The sequence below is a fragment of the Perca flavescens genome, chromosome 7, assembly GCF_004354835.1.
Source record: "Perca flavescens isolate YP-PL-M2 chromosome 7, PFLA_1.0, whole genome shotgun sequence".
NCBI lineage: Eukaryota > Metazoa > Chordata > Actinopteri > Perciformes > Percidae > Perca > Perca flavescens.
This window is the reverse complement of record NC_041337.1, coordinates 21,219,915-21,239,279: the sequence shown is the minus strand read 5'-3', so window position 1 is coordinate 21,239,279 and position 19,365 is coordinate 21,219,915. Positions and strand designations below refer to the sequence as shown.

General features: G+C 42.9%; 1 protein-coding gene across 3 annotated transcripts in view; it reads right to left on the bottom strand.

The window, feature by feature from the left end:
- The window catches only part of rerea (arginine-glutamic acid dipeptide (RE) repeats a), a 131,769-nt gene extending 113,337 nt beyond the window's left edge, over nt 1-18,432 (bottom strand). For all 3 annotated transcript variants that reach the window (XM_028581991.1, XM_028581994.1, XM_028581993.1), the window contains exon 1: nt 18,060-18,432. The gene's annotated coding sequence lies outside the window, so the exon portion shown is untranslated. The remainder of the gene's footprint in view (nt 1-18,059) is intronic.
- Nucleotides 18,433-19,365: the final 933 nt, after the last annotated feature.

Here is a 19,365-nt window from a genome sequence, read left to right as displayed (position 1 = left end):
CAAAGATATCAGTTTATAGCGAGTTTCTATGGTAAGACAAGGGAAAAACAACAACATAATTTTACATTTAAGAAGCTGAAACCAACAAATGTTTAGCATTTGTGCTTAAAATTACTTAAATGATTAATTGATTATCAAGCAAGACTGTTAAAAGTTAAAATGTGACCAGGATGATGTTTTTTCCAGCAGACATCATTAGGGGGAGGGTTGAGCCATGAATTACTAGACAAAAAGGTGAACACACCCTCCAAGTCGTGCAACAACAAAACCTTGTCTGAACAAAAAGACACAGGCTACTATCATTCAGTGCAAAAATATATTGCTGTTGTACCACCAAGGCCACATTGTGTTCTTTGCATACATTTCTAGTGGTGGTGTCTGTTAATAGACCAGCCGATAACAGCTGAATAATATGTATCAGTGAGTGCAGTGGTGCTGGAGCGAGGTGATGGATGCCTCCTGTGTGCTTTCCTCTTATATAAAGCTCTTTCTCCTCTCCCATCTGACTGAGTGGCTTCCCACTACTTGGCTCCCCACGGTTAGCTTGTCAGTAAGCTCTCCATCTCTTTTCTCCGCACCTGCACCTGACACTGCGAGTGTTCTGTCACCCACCTCTCCTCACCCCCCTGGAGAAAATGTTGAGCCCCGCCCACCTAGCTCCCAGCAGCCCCTGGGGCATGGGACAATTAAAAAACGAAGCAGGAGCTCAGTCGAGCTGTCATGCTGAGTCTCAGATAGGACCTTGCTCGTATTGCTGCAGAGGTAGGGGGGATTTAGGTATTTGAGCCCAAAGAAAATAATACACTTTGTCTGTTGTACTTGATATCCACAATAGTGCAAGATGATGGCAGCATATCAACACACTGAAAGCAATGCAGTCTGGCTGGAGGGATAATATAGTGCTCACACGCACACGCACACACAACAAGCCTGCCCCGACTGCCCTTGACTACACTCCCTAACCTCCCTCCTTCACAATCCATGTCAAAACCCTGTGCACCAATTTTTTTTTTTGCCCCTCTTGCTTCTTCTTCTTTCACTTATTTTACTTGTCTGTCTTAGGGTGTGAAATATTTAGCAGCCCCATCTAAATACACCTTCAGGCACAGTCTTCTCTCTCCCCAGGTAAGAAATAATGAGAGGGGAAAAGAGAGAGGGAGACGGTGGAGAAAGGGTTGGTGTAATATCTCATCAACATTATTAAATCATTTCTCCCCTCGGCAGTCCCTGGGTGGTCCTGGGTTGTGTTATTTCTCAGTCAGGGTTCAGTGGCCTCAGCTCCTAGGGTTGAGTTTGGCCGCTTTGCTAGCCTAGTGCTGTGCTAAGCAGGTGTCAGGGGAGTTTTCCCTCAATTAAGCAAAGGTAAAGAAATGCCTCTCACCGTGCCGGCGCCATGAATACATTAGTCTTGCTGTCACCACAGGCTAGGGCATCGAGAGGCATGAAGAAGACAGACAGCTGGTTGCTTGAAACGCTGCTGAAGCAGATTAAGCAAACTAACAGGGTATAGTATTGTATTCAATAAAGGTTTATTTTAGACCTCTGATACCAAGCATTGGGAAATGGCCTACAGGACTTGAAAACACTAATTTATGTGGATGAATACATCAACATAATCAATTTTAATATATAACAAAACAGTAAACAGTGTAATAACATTTTGTTTTAGAGTTGCTGGGACTTAAGCTAATGAGTTTGTATTAGCTGTCTGAGTGGATGACACTGGAGGACACCGCATCCTTGTTGTGTTAATTAAAGCTCAATGAAATGATGCCGATGAAAAATTAGCATGACCCACAGCCTCAGTGAGGGATACTGCAAGAAAAAGGGATCTCTCGGTTAGGGCACTGTCAAGGCGAGGCTTGGAGAGAAAACACTTTTTAGAAACTGGAATAAAAAAAAAAAAGAAGAAATTAATATATACCATTTATGCTACAAAGCAACACCCACAATTACACCAATCCACACTGTCTTGGTTAAAAAAATAAAACTGCATTCTTGACATTTTTAGCTAGCACACCACAATCACCTTACTATGTTACTCCATCTGACAAAGTCAACTGAAAAAAAGAGTTTATAAAAACATGTCAACAGTAGCAATAATGCATCTTTTGTCTGTCTTTATGTGCGAGTATTACAGTGTGCTGGACAGGCGTATTAAAAAGGGCTGATTGATGGCTTCACTGTAGACTGTCTGTCCACCTCTTTCCCTGATGAGACATGTCAATGTAAAGATACATGAATGCAGCAGCCTATCCTCCATTTTCTCCTCCTCTCCTCCTCCTCTCTTGTCAGAGGTAGGGAGAATGACGCAGTAAACACAGATGCTGTGTGCACCGTAATTCTGGGGCCCACTGCCTTTTATCTGCCATGACAGCATCTGCTGCTGTCGAAATCAAACGCCCGGGCGCAAGGAAAAAGCTAGTATTCCCTTTAATAAACTGCCAGGCAGAGCAGTGTGAGTAGAGAAAAGGAGGCACTCATCTCTGCTCTGCACTGGCCAGGCTTGGCTAAGCAGCAGCTGAGGGGAGAGGCGAGATAGAAATGGGGAGAGCACTCCTTCAGGCAGTAGTTGGTATTATGCAGCTCACGCAGGTTCAGGCATCCAGCATCATTGCACTTACTAAGAGCCAATCGGTCAGCAGGGAGAGTTGGGCAGTCGGCAGATATATGCACACCGAGATGACTAGTGAAAGAAACGGTGGGCAGCACAGTCAGCACCTGCTCTCGGACTCACCACAGCCCCTCTGAGCTGCCAGGGTCAATTAATTACATCCCTCTCTCAACGCTCTCCATTAGGATAAACAGAAATAAATGAAGAGCAGTTTGATAACAAGGGGAGCGCAAAAACCTCCAACCCCCAGCAACACAGCTGACCAGCCCCTCCTTCTGTTGATAAATCCATTAGTCATCTACAGAAATGACTACTTTATAATAAAGTAATCACACGATTCACTAATCAAATAAAAATAAAAGTCCTCAACATTTCCTACATCTTCTTAAAACGTGAGGATTTGGGTCCGTTTTCTCCATTTCATTTTATTGTAAATTAATCCTTTAGTTTTTAATGTTGGTTAGACAAAATAACAGATTTCCAGAAATTACTTTGAGCTGTGGTACATTGTTAAAAGATTAATGATTAATAATGAAAATAAGTTTTAGTCACAGCATAACAACTACTGTAGGACAGACATGTCATCTCCCCAAATTCTCCCACTGGTTCATGTTGTGTGTGTGTGTGTGTGTGTGTGTGTGTGTGTGTGTGTGTGTGTGTGTGTGTGTAGGCGGGAGGACGAGGAGCCGGGCTGCTGAAAAAGACAGCTTTTTGTTCTGACCGCACAGATGTCACTAGCATAAGAGAGCCAGTTAACAGGCAGCTCACATAAGCATTTTACTTACTTACATACACACCCAGTCTTGACATGCAGAGGGGGTGGGACAAGAGAGTTGCGCTTTAGGTACCAAGACCCCCGAGGATACTGTTGTGATGCACAACTGCATTAGATGAGGAGGCAGGAAGGGTAAATCACTAAATACCTGGTCAGTGTTTAAGATCCCGCCCCACCACGACGCCCCCCCAACACCATTAACGTCCTTCCTTATAATCCAATTATAAGCCATGTGTGTCCACATCAATCAGCCATTTTCATCTGAGCCTGTGGACTTCTTTATCACCATTACTGCTACAGTAATTGAGGCAGCGCTATGGAGAGGCTGTGCATCTGGGAGGTCAAGAGGAATGCAATTGGTTGACAATGAGTAGGCTCTGGCTGATTAGGCTATGGGCTACCGCTGAATATTTAGCACTGATTAGACTAAGCCTTGTAGAGAGCCATGTGGCTCACTAACAAAAGGGACAAGCCATAGGGCAGGGGGAGAAGGCTAGCAATTAGCACAGGCTAGCTCAAACAGACTATCACAGAGTTTTAACGGCTGGATCAATCGGATTGTCACATTTTTATGTTGTGTTTAGCAACATCGTTTTATGATGAGGTTATTAAGCAGTTTTTGTGAAGAGAGGAAAAACAGCTGTGAATAAAAATAATTAGGTTTAACAAATATGCAATCAAATGGTAACACTGAAAAATCCTCAGAAGTAAGACATTCATCAGGGTGTAGACATGTATTACAACAGTGAAATTTTACTGCTAAACCCTTCAAAAGAATAATTGAGGTAAAACTTGCTGCAAATAGATTTATATGTTTGCCTGTATGAGAGGAAACAATCCATACAGCTCAGGGGGAGACATCACAAAGGAGAGATGGACACATTCATAAGTGATACACAAAATGGCTCCTCTAATCCCCTTATGGAGATGCCAGCACATTTTTCCATCAGTGATTGTGATATTTACACAGAAACTGTAGTGCACTCCTGATTGAAATAGGGGGAGAGAGGAAACATGGGAAAAATGTGGAGAGAGAGAGAGAGAGAGAGAGAGAAAAAATGACCAGCAGAAATGACAGCAGGGAGAGCTGAGCAGGTGAGAGAAGGAAAAACAGATGGAGGAAGGCAAAGAGACATGCACTTATTTGCAGAGGCTTTAACTGTCTTGATCCTCAATAAAGAGGTGAAACTGATTTGGTTTATATCAAACGGCTGCTTGTAACACGGTGCCTGTCGCTGAGAGCACAAATCACAGTCAAGTCAGGTTTTCCTTTTTTCCATTTGAAAGAGCCAGCACTCTCCTCAATTGTCTCTCACACTGTCCTTTATTCAACACCGCGCAGCCTCCTAAAGCGGCAGCTTGTCAGAGTGACAGATGCAGACACCACCACTGACCTAAATCACTCGTTTCCAGCACATTAACCCCCGTGTCTCTACACTTTTTACGCAAAAGACAAAACACCAACACAATCCTTACGGCACACTGCACAATGAGAACTACTCAAAAACCCCACCCTGTTGTATTATCACCCTCCTCCCTGAATGAAGGCTATTCTTGAAATGCCTAAACAGGAGGGGGAGAAAAAAAATCCATCACACCATCAGGCTTAATAAATTACTGTCTGCTGTTCCTAAAGGGACTTTTTTTATCCAGCGACAAAAAAGGAGGGCAACATTTTTGTCCACCTTGGAGCCAACATAGAAAGAATCAATGATACTTTAATTACTGTAGCCTATGTTTCTGAAATGCAATAATCATTCATTAAAGATGCAGACAGCGGCAAGCAGGCAGCCGGCCGGCCGGGCATCAAGACTGCATGCATGGGTAGGAGAAGGGAGGGGAGGACTGGCGTAAATGATTCATGTTTTGATATCTCTCCTGTATAATGGCTCCTCCGTGGAGCTGCTGGGGCTCCACTGCAGCGACTGACTGCCTGGCTGGATGGCTGCCTGGCTCGCTCCGACTCTGCCCCGGCTGCTTCTGCCACCGCTGCCTGCTGCCCAAGATTAAAAAGCCTTGCCTTCCATAAAAGCAGCTCAGTGAAAACAGAGAGTGGGGGGGGGGGGGGGGGAACAAGACCATATCAAAATCCTTCTAGGAAGAAAACATTGGCTGCAAAGATACTGGGGATACTTGTAACATCTAATGGGAATATGGGAGCATGTCTAAAGGCCCCCCCCCCCCCTCCATCATCCTCCTTCACCAGCTTATCAACCCCCCACACCCTGTATCTCCTCCTCACCCATGGAAAGAGAGAGGGAAAAAAATTAAGAGATTAAGGTTGTAACGTGTTGGGCTAATCATAACATAGACAGTTTAGTGCCATCTCGCATAATTAAACGCTTTGCACTAACCACCTAATGCATACTAATTTGGAACAATCCACTCCAGGAGTTGGCAGACCATGAAGCTCCCTGCAAAGGAGGTGCTCGTTTCCCTCTCTGCGCGCGCGCGCGCACACACACACACACACACACACACACACACACACACACACACACACACACACACACACACACACACACACACACACACACACACACACACACACACACACACACACACACACACACACACACACACACACACACACAGAGAGAGAGAGAGAGAGTAGTAAGGTGCTAAAGGTCAGGCCGTGGACGTGAAAGAAAAGGTCAAGCATTATTACAACATGACTAAATAAACAGGCCCGTGCCCAGCCGCTGCGAGTGCTAGAAGTCTCTACCTACATGCCGTGCTACCTGCCTGTCTGGCTGGTTGGTTGGTTTGGGATTCAGTTTCATCCCTTGTCTTTATCCACATATCCCTCCAGCTCTAAGACAGCTGACATGAGGACTGTCATATCCTGTCTAGATTCTTATCCCCCGCTGGCTTTATTGCGCTCTTATTCACAACACACACACACACACAACATACAACACACAACACACACACAGAGAAAGAGGGAAGCTGTGCTACTGGAGCGTGATTTAAAGCACATTAATATTAATTGCAGCACTAGCCGGAGTGATAAAACAGACAAGATGCCCCTGTGAGGGAACCGGGCACAGGCAGGCCCTGCTTTTTGTTCACAGCTCTACTCATCTGGATGGCCATGGTGAGGCAGCAGAATGATGAGCATTTCATCTTTGATTCGCTTGTTTTATATTAGAGGGGGCCTACCCTTTGCTAGCGAGGGGAATTTGTGTTTGTTAGTTACTCTGTGTGCTGTGTGTGTGTGTGTGTGTGTGTGTGTGTGTGTGTGTGTGTGTGTGTGTGTGTGCGTGCACTGAGTGATAAAAGACTAGGCAAGATGAATTATTAGGCTAGTGGCTACTAACAACAGCAGTAGGAATGTGCTACAAATAACAGAGTGCTTAAGCGATCCTGCTTTTATCTCCCCTACTACTCCTGGCTTGGCTACCTTTTATGTCCTCCACACTGAACGCAATATTCTGGGAGCAATGAGCTCTGCTAAAGATGAAAATAATCTGCGGTCCTGCAGAGAGAACCAGCTTTTTCAGTACAGTGGAGTAAAAATACAAATCGAGAAGAAGCCTGGGTGCCAAAGCCCATCTCCACCTCTAAGCTTTTTTCTCCCACTGCAGGAAGACCAGGCGGCCGTAGGCATCAACAGATGACAGCTATATCTCTACAGTTCTCCATTTTTACCTCACCCTCTCTTTTTTTTTCCTCTTTTGTCAATTGCTATTGAGAACCCTGACACTGCCTTTGCTGCCACCTCCAGTAGAGGATTTTTTGCTGTATGGTTTAGTGCTCCTTTTTTCTGATTTCCCCCAAGACTCATCAATGCCCCATTACCAAGTCAAATCAGGTGGTGCTGCAGAGATTTGCCGAGAATCAAAGCTGCAAGCACAGAGAGACACAGTCACACACACACTAGAAAGGATTCATTCAAGAAGCCTGGGAGGTTTTCTACCAGCATCTCCACAGGATCAGGGCAAGGAGGTGAACAGAGAAGAAATCACTGCTGGCTAAATGCTTGTGAGTGGTTTATGGCTCAGAGGGACAGAGAGGGAGACAAAGATGTGGTAATGCATCTCTCGGACACTCTTTTTAGCGGCTGACCGATCGTTGTAATCTCCTGGGTGCACTGGTCACACATTGTTTCTCATTTCACATGTCACAAACAATTAAAACACGCCTGTCAATTATTGTGCCCCATAAGCTCCATTACTACTACTAAAAAAAAAAAAAAAAAAAAAATCCACTCATATGACCTCCAAACACCCCCCCAAAAAAAAAAAAAAAAAAATACACCCACATGCACAGCTGCATTCCTAAGCCAAATTCCCAGAGAACAACACACACGTTTCTCACTTCCATCGTCTTTATCTCTCTGCAACAGCAAATACAAGGTGGACGAGCCCTGTGTAATGTAAACAGCTCCTTACAGAGAAGCGAAAAGAGAAAAGAAGGGGGGGGGATACGACGTATCCTTTTAGTTTTCTCTGCCTGTTGTCATCCTCTTCACAGCAGCAGCTGAAGAGGCAAGACAAAAAAACTCTGGGGAAGAGTCAGGCAGAGGGAAAGAGAAAAAAGAAATAAAGCAGCACTGTGCATTGTTTTATGTAGAGATTTTCACAAGCCTGTCGTTGATTTGAGTAAAGGCTGAGTGCTAAATACAGAGGGAAACAAGGAGAAAAAAGGGAGGGCTGCTGGTTCTCCAAAGAAAGGTCTCTGAGGCCTGCCAGAGGTGGTGGTGTATCTCTTCCCTGTGACAAAGCTGTCGCACCAAGGAGTGAAATGTAAACCCCTGCTGCCAGAAGAATGTTTTGCCTTTCATTACACCGAGTGCATGTGTCGATGCGCCTGTGCATGCATCGGAGTGCATGTGCACGAGCGTGATACGAAGCCACACGCCACCTTACTCTTCTTACTACATTTGGGTTTTTGCAGTGAGCGCTGGCTTTGTGCCGATCAGATCGTTTGCTTTATGCCAAGAATAAAGGAAGAGACTAAAACTCTGACAGCGTTCTCCTCGCACTCAAACACAATCATGAAATCTGTGCTAAAACAAAACATCCCCAAATTATTTTTTGGGGCATTTTTTCAGGCCTTTGTATTTGTATACGACAGTTTAGACTTGAAAAGGGGGGAGAGAAGGGGAAATGACATGCAGCAAAGGGCCGCAGGCCGGAGTCAAACCCGCAACCACTGCGTTGAGGAGTAAATCTCTACACATGGGCGCCCGCTCTACCAGGTGAGCTAACCAGGCACCCAAAAAAACATCCCCAACTTTGATGAGAGATTCATGCAATAGTGCTGCACCATCTCGCCTGCCGTTCATGTTGTTTAAGATGAACCAGAGCAAATCAAGATGGAACGCTGCTCACTAGAACCTTCCACAAGCACTTAATCAAGTCGTCATCAATAGCACCCCACTAATGTATAACCGAAAAGGCAAAAAATAAATAAATAAAAAATAGCTTTTGGGGGGGTTAGACTGGAATAAGTTCATCTATACAGAGAACCAGGCCTCTGCAATGCCATGCCAAATAGCATTTTATTCATTTGAGAAGGCAACGAATGGGGCGAGAAGGAGGAGGAGGATTGGCCTCCTAGTGCGCTGCTATGCCCCAGTTTGGCCAAGTGACAGTGATTCCTACAGTGAGTCGATTTGCTGCTTTTGAGTGCCTGGAAACTTGTCTGGCAGAGTGCTCACAAGGGAGAAAGATAAATGGGAGAAGGGGGGGGCCCCGATCCTCACCTCTCGCTGTCTTCTATTTGTCTGTTCATCCCTGGGGGCCTTTGGGCTGCTTGGTACAACAAAGAGGGGGAGAGGGGACAGAGAAAGAGCTCTGCGGCCATCCACAGACAAAGCAAAAGCAGAAAGGACAAGTTTACAGGTAAATAGTGAGAAGCAGCTGGCTGGGAGCTGAGGCAAGCTCAGGTTTCAAACAATCAATCACCACTCACTCCTCCACAACAACAAAGATGTGGCTTATAGCACAGTATTCAGTACTCACTCACAGAGCATATCTTATTTTCTATTAAAGCTACTTTGCAGGTCTATAGATTTGAAGAGCTTTGGTTAACACCAAAGCAATAATACATAACCAACGAATAAATGTTCAAAGACTTGCGGTGTTGCTGCAAAGATACGTGCACAAACAAATACCAACTGTGCAAAGCAAGATTTAACCTGACTTTCAACTCCACAAATGATCACTCAATGCTGTTGGAATATGGGCGGCTGATGACAGGAGTAATTTGCCACATCGCTGATTTGAAAAGGAGTACTTAAAGATGACACAGAAAGACAACTTTATTGTCATCTTAAAGAGGATCTATGAAATCAATGGGGGGAGATCAATGCTGTCTCTCCCACTATCTCACAGCACTTTACATAAGCAGCTATAAGCATCACAGAGGCCATCATCTAGCTCACCGATTTCCTGTGCAGGACTCCCAGACACCTTCAGGCAACAAAGCTCCTCTCACTCCATCAGTGCAACAGTCACATCCATAACTTCACTCCCAAGGAAGGAGGAGGAGGAGGAGGTAATGAAGGAGAGGAGCTGAGGGGGAGAAAATACCTCAGGCAAGCCGGAGCCAGATAGAGAGGGCTAGAAGAGAGAGAGAGAGAGAGAGAGAGAGAGAGAGAGAGAGAGAGACTAGCAGAGCGTCTTCATTAGTGTATTGCAGCTAGCGCTGTCACTGACTAGCCGAGCACTGGAGTTAGAGCTGCTCATCCTCTCAGATAATTAGGGTTTCTGCTGCTTCATTTTGGGGCGAGGGACAGGATGTTGGAGGCTTGATTGCCTTTTATTTCCCAGCATAACGGCTCGGCTGCCTCTGACGCTTTATTAACAAGAGATCTTGAAGATTTACAGCTTCGCAGCAAACATCAATTTCAATAATTACAAGAAAACTGTTAGCGGGGACACAATGAAACTCACATCCACTCCAACGCCCCTCCCCTCGGTCACAGGATCTAATTTACATAGATGTGCCCTTTTCATGATTGCATATTATAAACATGTTAAAAACACACACTGATTTTCACACTTAGCCCTTCAAATGCTTTACAACCAATCCTTGGCCTGAAGTGCAAAGCAAATACTGTGAATGTCACATTTACATTCAACTTTGAAACCTCAGCGTTTGTGTGGTCACAAAGCATAACATGATAGACAATTTCTCTGTGGAACACATACAGATGGCTAAATGTATATGGTGTATATGTATGGTTCAGAATCTGAATAAATAATTTGGAGATACAATATATGGGATCACAAGAGCACATGCTCTTTTACCTATATCTTTATAGATTTGCATTATGCCTAGAATTTGCCACTGAAACAGTGCAAGTGTAAGACTGAGGTGAATGCTGCTCTCTGACAATAGCAACTGCGAAAAGAAATAAAGAAAAGAAATCATACTTTAAAAAAAGGCGTCGAACATCAGATACAGAGCCAGAGATTTCATTTGAATAAAATCAATAATTGTGTTGACTTGCAGTGCATTGCCTTCCTGTCTTCTCATCTTGCTCACTAATGTTTCTTTCATGAGCCAGCCCACTGCTGGTGACATTATAGCTACAGCACTTCCACAAGTCCCCGACGGATCAGTGAAAATGGTTGGCGTAAAACACAATTAGTACGGTCCATATGGCTGCTGGTGGAGGAGGAGCAGGAGAGGTCCCTTGTGGTCCTTATAGAGGCCCGCTCTTTTGTTACCTTAAAGATCAAACTGTTGTCATAATAATGGGGCCATTTCAATTCTGCTGCTTGGTTTTTGTGAAGCAGCGCTACTTTAACAGATCCTCTCATTGTGGAATGACTCTTGGCAAATAAATTGGCCAACCTTGGCTGATAGCCTAATCAATAGCTCCTTCATCATGATTAATGGCTCATATTGAATAATGGGGAAATTTAATGTGAGGGGAGCGTTACTTCCTTATTTCAGCGGTCAGCCCTATCGATTGGTTATAACCCCTCTTTTTGACCAATGGAATGTGCTGATAAGAAAGAGACGTGTTCGACCTATGTAAACTGAGCACAGAGAAAATGATTTACTGTGCTTTAGGCGCGTCTCATTCACTGATAGCTCTGTATGCCCTGCCTGACAAGCATTTTCTTGCCTGAGAAACGCAGACACCTTTTACTGAGTAGAAGCGAACAACAGCTTGAGGCAACAGATTTATTACAAATTGATCAGTTAGATAGCACTGCTGTGCTTCGCGGTTTTCTCTCTCTCTTTCCCCTCCTCTCTCTTTCTCTCTCTCTCAGCCTTCCCCTGATGGTAGCTAGAGTGTATCAGAGTTGAAGTGCTACAGTGGCAAATCTAAACCCAATCCTCAGAACTCATTTTCTCTGTGCCGGCTGCTGGAACAGGGGTACGTACAGAGACAAGATGTCCATCCTTAAACCTGTAGTTGATCCAGCCGCAAGTCCCAGCACCTAAACTGAATGCTCAGCAGGCTCAATAGGTGTGCCTAACCTGCAAGGGCAAGCAAGGACACAGTTTACCAGAGGCACCTCGTGAACAAGAGAGTGGAAAGTGCCACAATGTCACCGGGGTCGTTTCCTTATGGCTGCATGAACCCTGAGCTCACCACTAGCCTGTGTGCCTACTCCATTAAAACATCAGTCACAGGTCTGGGCTCTGCAGCTCTGCAAACAAACTGTGCCTCATGTGCAGTCACAACATCAGCGCAGTACCCATATTAGTCACAGAGGCCACAGAGCACAACCAGCACATTGTAAAAAGATGTATGTGTAATTCGTCTCATCCAGTGTTGAAAAATCAATGTCCTGCATACCCAATATTGTACAGAAAAAAAACAAAAACAACATAACAAGCCACTACAGCCACTTTAATTAAAGACATTGCATTTGTCTGGACAATAGATAGCCGTTATTGACAATTCTCTCTATAAAACAATCAATTAAATCAGCTGCATCATTTAGACTAGCTGATCAAGGTGGCTCTCTGATGATGACAACAAAGTGACTATTTACCTTTATGACTGTAGGAAATATGGTAGATCTTTACACTTCCTTAACAGGTCTATTATAAGCCAAGCTAATAGATGAAAACTGTTAAAGGAACACGCCGACTTTTTGGGAATTTAGCTTATTCCCTGTAACCCCCAGAGTTAGACAAGTTGATACATATCCTTCTCATCTCTGTGCGTGCTGTAATGCTGTCTGACGGCTCCAGCGGCATCAGGCCAGCACAGAACATGCAGGTGACTGGTTCCAGCAATCCTACTGCTCCGAATAAGTGACAAAATAACGCCAACATGTTCCTATTTACATGTTGTGATTTATAGAGTCACAGCGTGTACAAAAAACAACGTAACATGAGACACAGCCGTCTTCTAACTGTAAACAAACCGGGAACTATATTCTCGGCCGGAAGAATATAGAACTTGGGCAAAGTGATATGCTCACAGCAAGCCTGTCTGAGAATATAGTTCCCGGTTTGTTTACTGTTAGAAGACGGCTGTGTCTCATGTTACCTTGTTTTTTGTACACGCTGTAACTATACAAATCACAACATGTAAATAGGAACATGTTGGTGTTGTTTTGTCACTTTTGTCACAATTTGGAGCAGTAGGATTACTGGAACCATTCACCTGCAGGATCTGTGCTAGGCTAAGCTAATGCTGGAACCGTCAGGCAGCGTTACAGCACGCACGGAGATGAGAAGGGTATGTATCGACTTGTCTTACTCTTGGGGTTACGGTGAATAACCTAAATTCCCAATAAGTCGGCGTGTTCCTTTAACATTGCTGTCTATATAATGGATCCAATACAGTCCAATACACAATATGACAAGTTCCGTATGCTTACGGCTCAGCTAACACAGTAAGAGGGTCTGGCAGGTTAAGTATTTATTAGTAGGATAACCCCTTGATATGAATCATCTCATTTTCGAGGGGGTCCTTAAAACAATTAAACAGTAAATACAAAACACATTCACACATCACTCCCAAGCCTGACTGCTCCAACAACAACTGATCCCCCCCCCCCATATACACACACAAGTACAAACACAGTAAATTTGCATACATCCCAAATATGTAGCCTATTTAACAACAAATATCTGTGCTAAATAATACTGATGTCAATAGTAACAATAAGCACTGATAGAAAACTGCACAGACTCTATTGTGCTTCTTTCCTTTAATCACCTCCATCTTTCATTTGTGCTACAGAAGAAATAGAGCGCACGGAAAAAAAGGGCTATTGGCTTCCAGACACCGTAAATGTGTGTGTCACTAAAAAAAAAAAAAAAAAAAAGGGCATCATTTAAAAGATGTTGAAATATTCTAGGGAGAGTATACGTCTATAAACCTCGTCAGGCAAGCAGCTGCAGGGGGTGTGCGCAGTAAAACACTGGTATGCATGGTTTGTGTTTCTGCACCACTAGCGCCATGCCGTGTCATTACATGAGGCAATCTCTTACCTAATCAGCACTGACACACACGGCGGCAATGCACTCCTCCTCATCTCTCTCACCCCTTTCTCTCCCTCTCCTAAGGGGCCAGCCAGCTGATCCTACACCATTTCATTTTCCTCTTTTACTGAGATGGCAAATGGCTGACTGTTATTTTTGAACACTTTCAATTCATGCTTTTTGGCACTGTAATTGAGTAAGTGCTATTATTAGCCCATCCTGCTCAAATGTTGAAAAGATAGTCCATCATCTGCATGCCATGGTGTGTTTTAAATCTAACAATGTGTAATATTCACATATAGACTAAATCTGCTGTGCAGTCACCATCATTACAACTACATCACTACTACTATGTAGTCATTGTCCTGTGTTTGCTGTTGCAAGCCTCCATGTCCAGTTTCCACACACTCCATTGTACAACCCCTCGTGTACATAAATCACAGAAGATACCGATATGTGGTGAGTTGCAACACTGCAGTCTCATAGCCACATACAAATTTGAGGCAAATATAGAGAGAACATTTTTTTACCGTACCTAGGACCTGCCAAGAGGCTGGCAACAACACAAAACACAATGTGCCTGATCAGTTAAGATGTGAATCCATGCCAAGTCGACCCAATAAGACACAGGCGGCATTTGCAGGCTGATGCGAGACCGACTTCACCGTGGCTGAGCTCAAAGGAAAAGCAGATTTGATCACATCTAGTACATCAAATACCACCAGCAGTATGTAGCAAGACAGCTCACAATTGTTAACACGGATAGTGTTTGCCGATACTATCTCCTTGGCACAATTGTGGAGCTGCAGAGCTAGGCCTGAATCAAACAAAGATGAGATATGATGCAGCATGCTTAGATCTCCTCTTATGAGAGGTGAAGGGAAGCTGTCAAAAAACACAAAACACATCCGGCATCTTGCCTTCTCTGACTTACTGGGATAAGCCAGGAGGAGGAGGAGGAGGAGAAGGAAGGGAAAGTGTGCTTGCCTCATTTCTGCCAGTGTGCCCTGTGCGTGTCAGTCCAATATCTTAAAACAACACATGCAAGGCTTTGCTACAGCCAATTACCCAGCTCTTGGCACAGGAACTGAAAAACATCTTCGGAGAACAATAAAGAGAGCTTGGCTTGTTGTGCTTGCTGTCAGTAAGTGCTGACAGATTGTTATTTTTAATGAATATACAGCACTTCAATGGCCCATCAAGAGGTCTTTGAGCGAACATTGCTCCTTTGTTCAGAGCATTAAATTTCTATGTAACAGCCAGATATCTTGCAATGGAATTGATATCAAGCAAGCACTGTACAGGAAAAAGCTAAATCACTTCATCCACTTGCTTCCCTATTGCGTCGTCTTTGCAGCAGCTATGCATAGTCATGAGAATATAAATACAAGGCAACACACTTTCTTAATTACAAATCTGATGTCTAAAGATGCTTGATTGCACATAATTTCCTGTGTTGGCTCTGTATAGCAGGCATTGCACTGCTTACCTACCTCTCCTGCCAACATCATTTCATAGTGTATATGAAATCCCTGAGCAAAATTCACAATAAATCCACCTAATCACCTTTATTTGAAACACAATAGCCTTGCTGAGAGTAAAATGCCCCTTTTAAAATACATGCTTGCCACACCGATGACATGTTATAGCACCATCTCGTATTGCAACACAATGGCATAATGCCCCAGCATACAGCATGAAGTAGCTCTGAGACTAGACCCAGGCATTATTATGGGGAATCATCTTTCATGACAATTCATGGCGAAGGAGAGATGTAGTGACTGCATCTTGGTAAAAACAGCAAGATGCCATTCGAGCGCAGCATGTAAACACTGAATTCCTGAGCATGTGTACTGACAAATCATCCGACAAAGAGGTGTCAGAGCGTAGTGAAAAGGGATTTTCCTTAACATCGTCCGGCCTTCCATTTGCCACATATTACTCATAGAGAGCTGCCATTACTCAAACACACATTAGTCATTAAAAGGAAAATAGCGGGGTTATTACACTTATCATTACTCTGCTGCTACTATAGCCACCCAGCTAGATTAACATTCAATGGATGGGTGTGTCATCGGATATGTGACTCAAAGTAATTTTTCCCACTGCTGCTCTTGAGATCCCATTCAAATTGAAACACTATAAAACACCCTGACCTCCTCTGACCTCTGAACTAACCAGATAATGAGGATTTTAAAAGGACTTTGCACTTTAAATACAAAAAATGAACACCACAAATGTCCTGTTTTAAGCAATTCCAAGTTGTGCTCTTGGTTGAACATGAAAAATTCTCTTTCTAAAAAAAAATTATAAACCAAGGTTTAAGATGCTTTTCTGTCAGAGCTGGGCTAAAGTAGTAATCGACATATAGCCTGTAATGGCACACCTCTGTAACCTAACCTCGCAAGTTTACAGTATAAGTGGTAGTTTAAGAAAATCTAAATCACAACCACTAAGCTACTAGCAGCAGGAAAAGCCACCAAAACATCAGATGTGCCATATGCACAACGTATGGAGCTAAAGAGGTGTATGATGGGGCCGCTTTGGTCACAACTGCAATGACTTGATACAGGATATGTCCAGTAAAATGTAAAGGGGATCGAATATGTTTTTGTATATTTTTTCAAACAAGAAAGGAATATTACCTGTTGTTAATCTTTTAATTGTTTTAATGAATTAACTGTGTAAAAATATGGCGTGCTGCAGTATTCTTCTGAAAACATTTCTGACTATTTGGGTGCATGCATATTTGTTTTCTTACCTAACCCTCTATTGCTAAACCATAATGTGTAACATAATGCTAGTACTCTAAGGTCATCATGTCATTATAAGGAGGCCTGAACAGGTGGCAACTGAATACACAGAGTAGTGGTGTACTTGACTGAAAAAAACATGTCCTTGTTAGGTTGTTTAAAGAGATTAAACATAATGTGGTGTTGAGCATGTCTGCGTTTAACTCTGCAATGCTGTCAGAATATCAGATAATTCATTAAATATGTATTTATACGCAGCCTAAATACTTTGACAAGTAAGGAAATGCAGACTTTTGCTGTCAACAATATAACTATATACTTTCAGTGGACTGAAAATAGCTTGGCATTTATGGAGCAAATCAAAGTTTCTCACGCCTTTGATCACTGTGGACAATGTATATTCATTACCGTAGTTATGGTGAAGCCCACAATTGTGCTGGGCTATGTAGCCTGTAAGTCACAAGACTGTAAATAAGTCATGATTGAGTCATAAACACTCAATAAATATAAATCACTGGCTATTAATGGCTCTGCCTTTTTAAGTTTAATATATTAACATTAGCTGAAACCACTGTAATGCTGTCTGTAGCCAAAGAGTGTCTTTTGTTTACTATTTTCAAACTTACAATTCATGATAACTTAAACTAACCTCATGCAAAAACTCCTTCACTGATAAAAGCATAAACCCAGCAAATATCATGACCCTTTATGTAGTCACTACCACTAAAATGTTTTTAACTACCCAGCCTGTTAGAGGTGAAAAGTGTTCATGCAAATTCGGAAGATTCTATTTGTTGACAAATAACTCCCATGAAGATTTTACAAGCTTTGCATCTTTGTTTTCAAGTCAACATGAGTGTGCCGTTAGCCAATGTTAGCTTTGTTTAAAACCAGCCCAGATTAAGGTCGTGAATAATAAAAAACTGTAAGTTATATAACAATAATTGAGCACAAGTCAAGCACACAAAGACAGCAAGTTAGCTCCACCAGCTAACGTTTCCATGAGCTAATGACAATAGCTGAATGGGCTCAGGCTACTCCCTGTAACAGAGATACTACACTGGGTAACGTTAACGTTAATTCAAAATGGGAAAACGTTTCCTGTGAGGTATTGCAAGGTTACGTGCACGTTAAAACCACAAAGCGTTTAATAAAATGAAGTCATGGTGTGTGTGTGTTGCATGTGCTCTGTGCTAACCGGTGTCAACGAGCTGTTTGTATCCAGACATTACACTGCTCCTTGCTGGCATTACCCAATCAGTGCTAGTCACTGGCGCTAGCTGCTAACGTTAGTTCATGGTAACCAGCAACAGTAAGGGGCAAACAAGTCGATCAGCTAACCAGCTAGCTGATGCTAATAGACAAATTAGCCAAATAGCTAGCAAGCAAGGGTGTACGTTAACGGTCCAACGTTTACAAACTATTCCTTCATATTTGTCATTTCTTGCTCGTTTGCTGATAAAGTCAAAGGCAAAGAAAACGACTGGTTGAAGCTCACATCACTTACCTTAAAGAGCTTGATCTACAACATCTGTGATTTGTTTGATGAGAAACTGCAACAACAAACAATAGCAGCAGCAGCAGCAGGGGCAATTAGCCAACGTTAGTTAGCCAAGTGTCGCCACTACACAGAGTAGCACAGCAGCTGCAGTGCCACCTGTATATCTTCTCTAATGTAGCTATAACGGAACGGACCACGTTTGATATAATGCTGTCATAAATGATGGACTTGAGAATAAAGAGGGAGTAATCGTTGCCGGAATGCTCAGACTAGTGTGTGTGAGGGGCACTCAGCATGACAGCATCCTTCTTCATCTTGGGGTGAGAACAGTTGGGGGTTCTCAAAGTTCAACCGGTAAAATATCGTCACCCACTGGCCAAAGCTGGGAACATCCACACACACAGAGAGAGTGAGAGAGTGAGAGAGAGAGAGAGAGAGAGAGAGAGAGAGAGAGAGAGAGAGAGAGAGCAGTGTGGGAGTCCTCAGGGTGTCTATTCTGTAGCAACACTTAGTCTATCTTCATCCTTATAAACCTGTGATACTGCCAGACTATATTTGGACTGTCAGTGAGCCCAGAAAAATAGAATACAATGGAATAGAATCTCTCTCAGGAGATTTGAGTGTACTGCATTATTGAGTATGCAGTAAATATAATACATTATAAGGCATAAAGTAAACAAATGACATAATTGGAAAAGAACAATTTGACAAAATCTAACAATATTTTATCACAAAATAGAGTAAAATAGAATATAATTCCGCAATCAGGAATGAAATGCACCTGGACACATGATATAATAAAATAGAACAGAAAGGTTTCAACACCTGGCACCGCAGAACAGCAGAATTGGAATAGGAAGGGTAGACAAAAAATAACATAATAAATTAAGAACAATATAGCAGAATAGAGTAGAATACTTGGGAGATTTGAGTAAATTGCAGAATTTTATATAATAAAAGAGACACATTACTAGTATGTTATGTTTATGGGTCCACACATGAGATGACATAGTGACAAATGTAAATTTCATCACAGAATAGAACAGAATAGTTTTATGAAAAAGCAGCAGCAATCTTTTATTAAAGCAGAAGCAATCATCCTCTTCCCTAGAATTCAATCAGCACTGTTGACTGGGAAGGGATGTACAGGTGCAATAGAAACACTGGCAAATGTATTTTGAATTGTTTCTTTATGTAAAATGGTTCATTTTTGAATAATCCTTGCCACATGGCTCTAAAAGATGTGAACTTATCAACAGGCGTACAGGGTTCGGACATAATCGGTTTAATTAAATTGTTTTTATGTTAAACC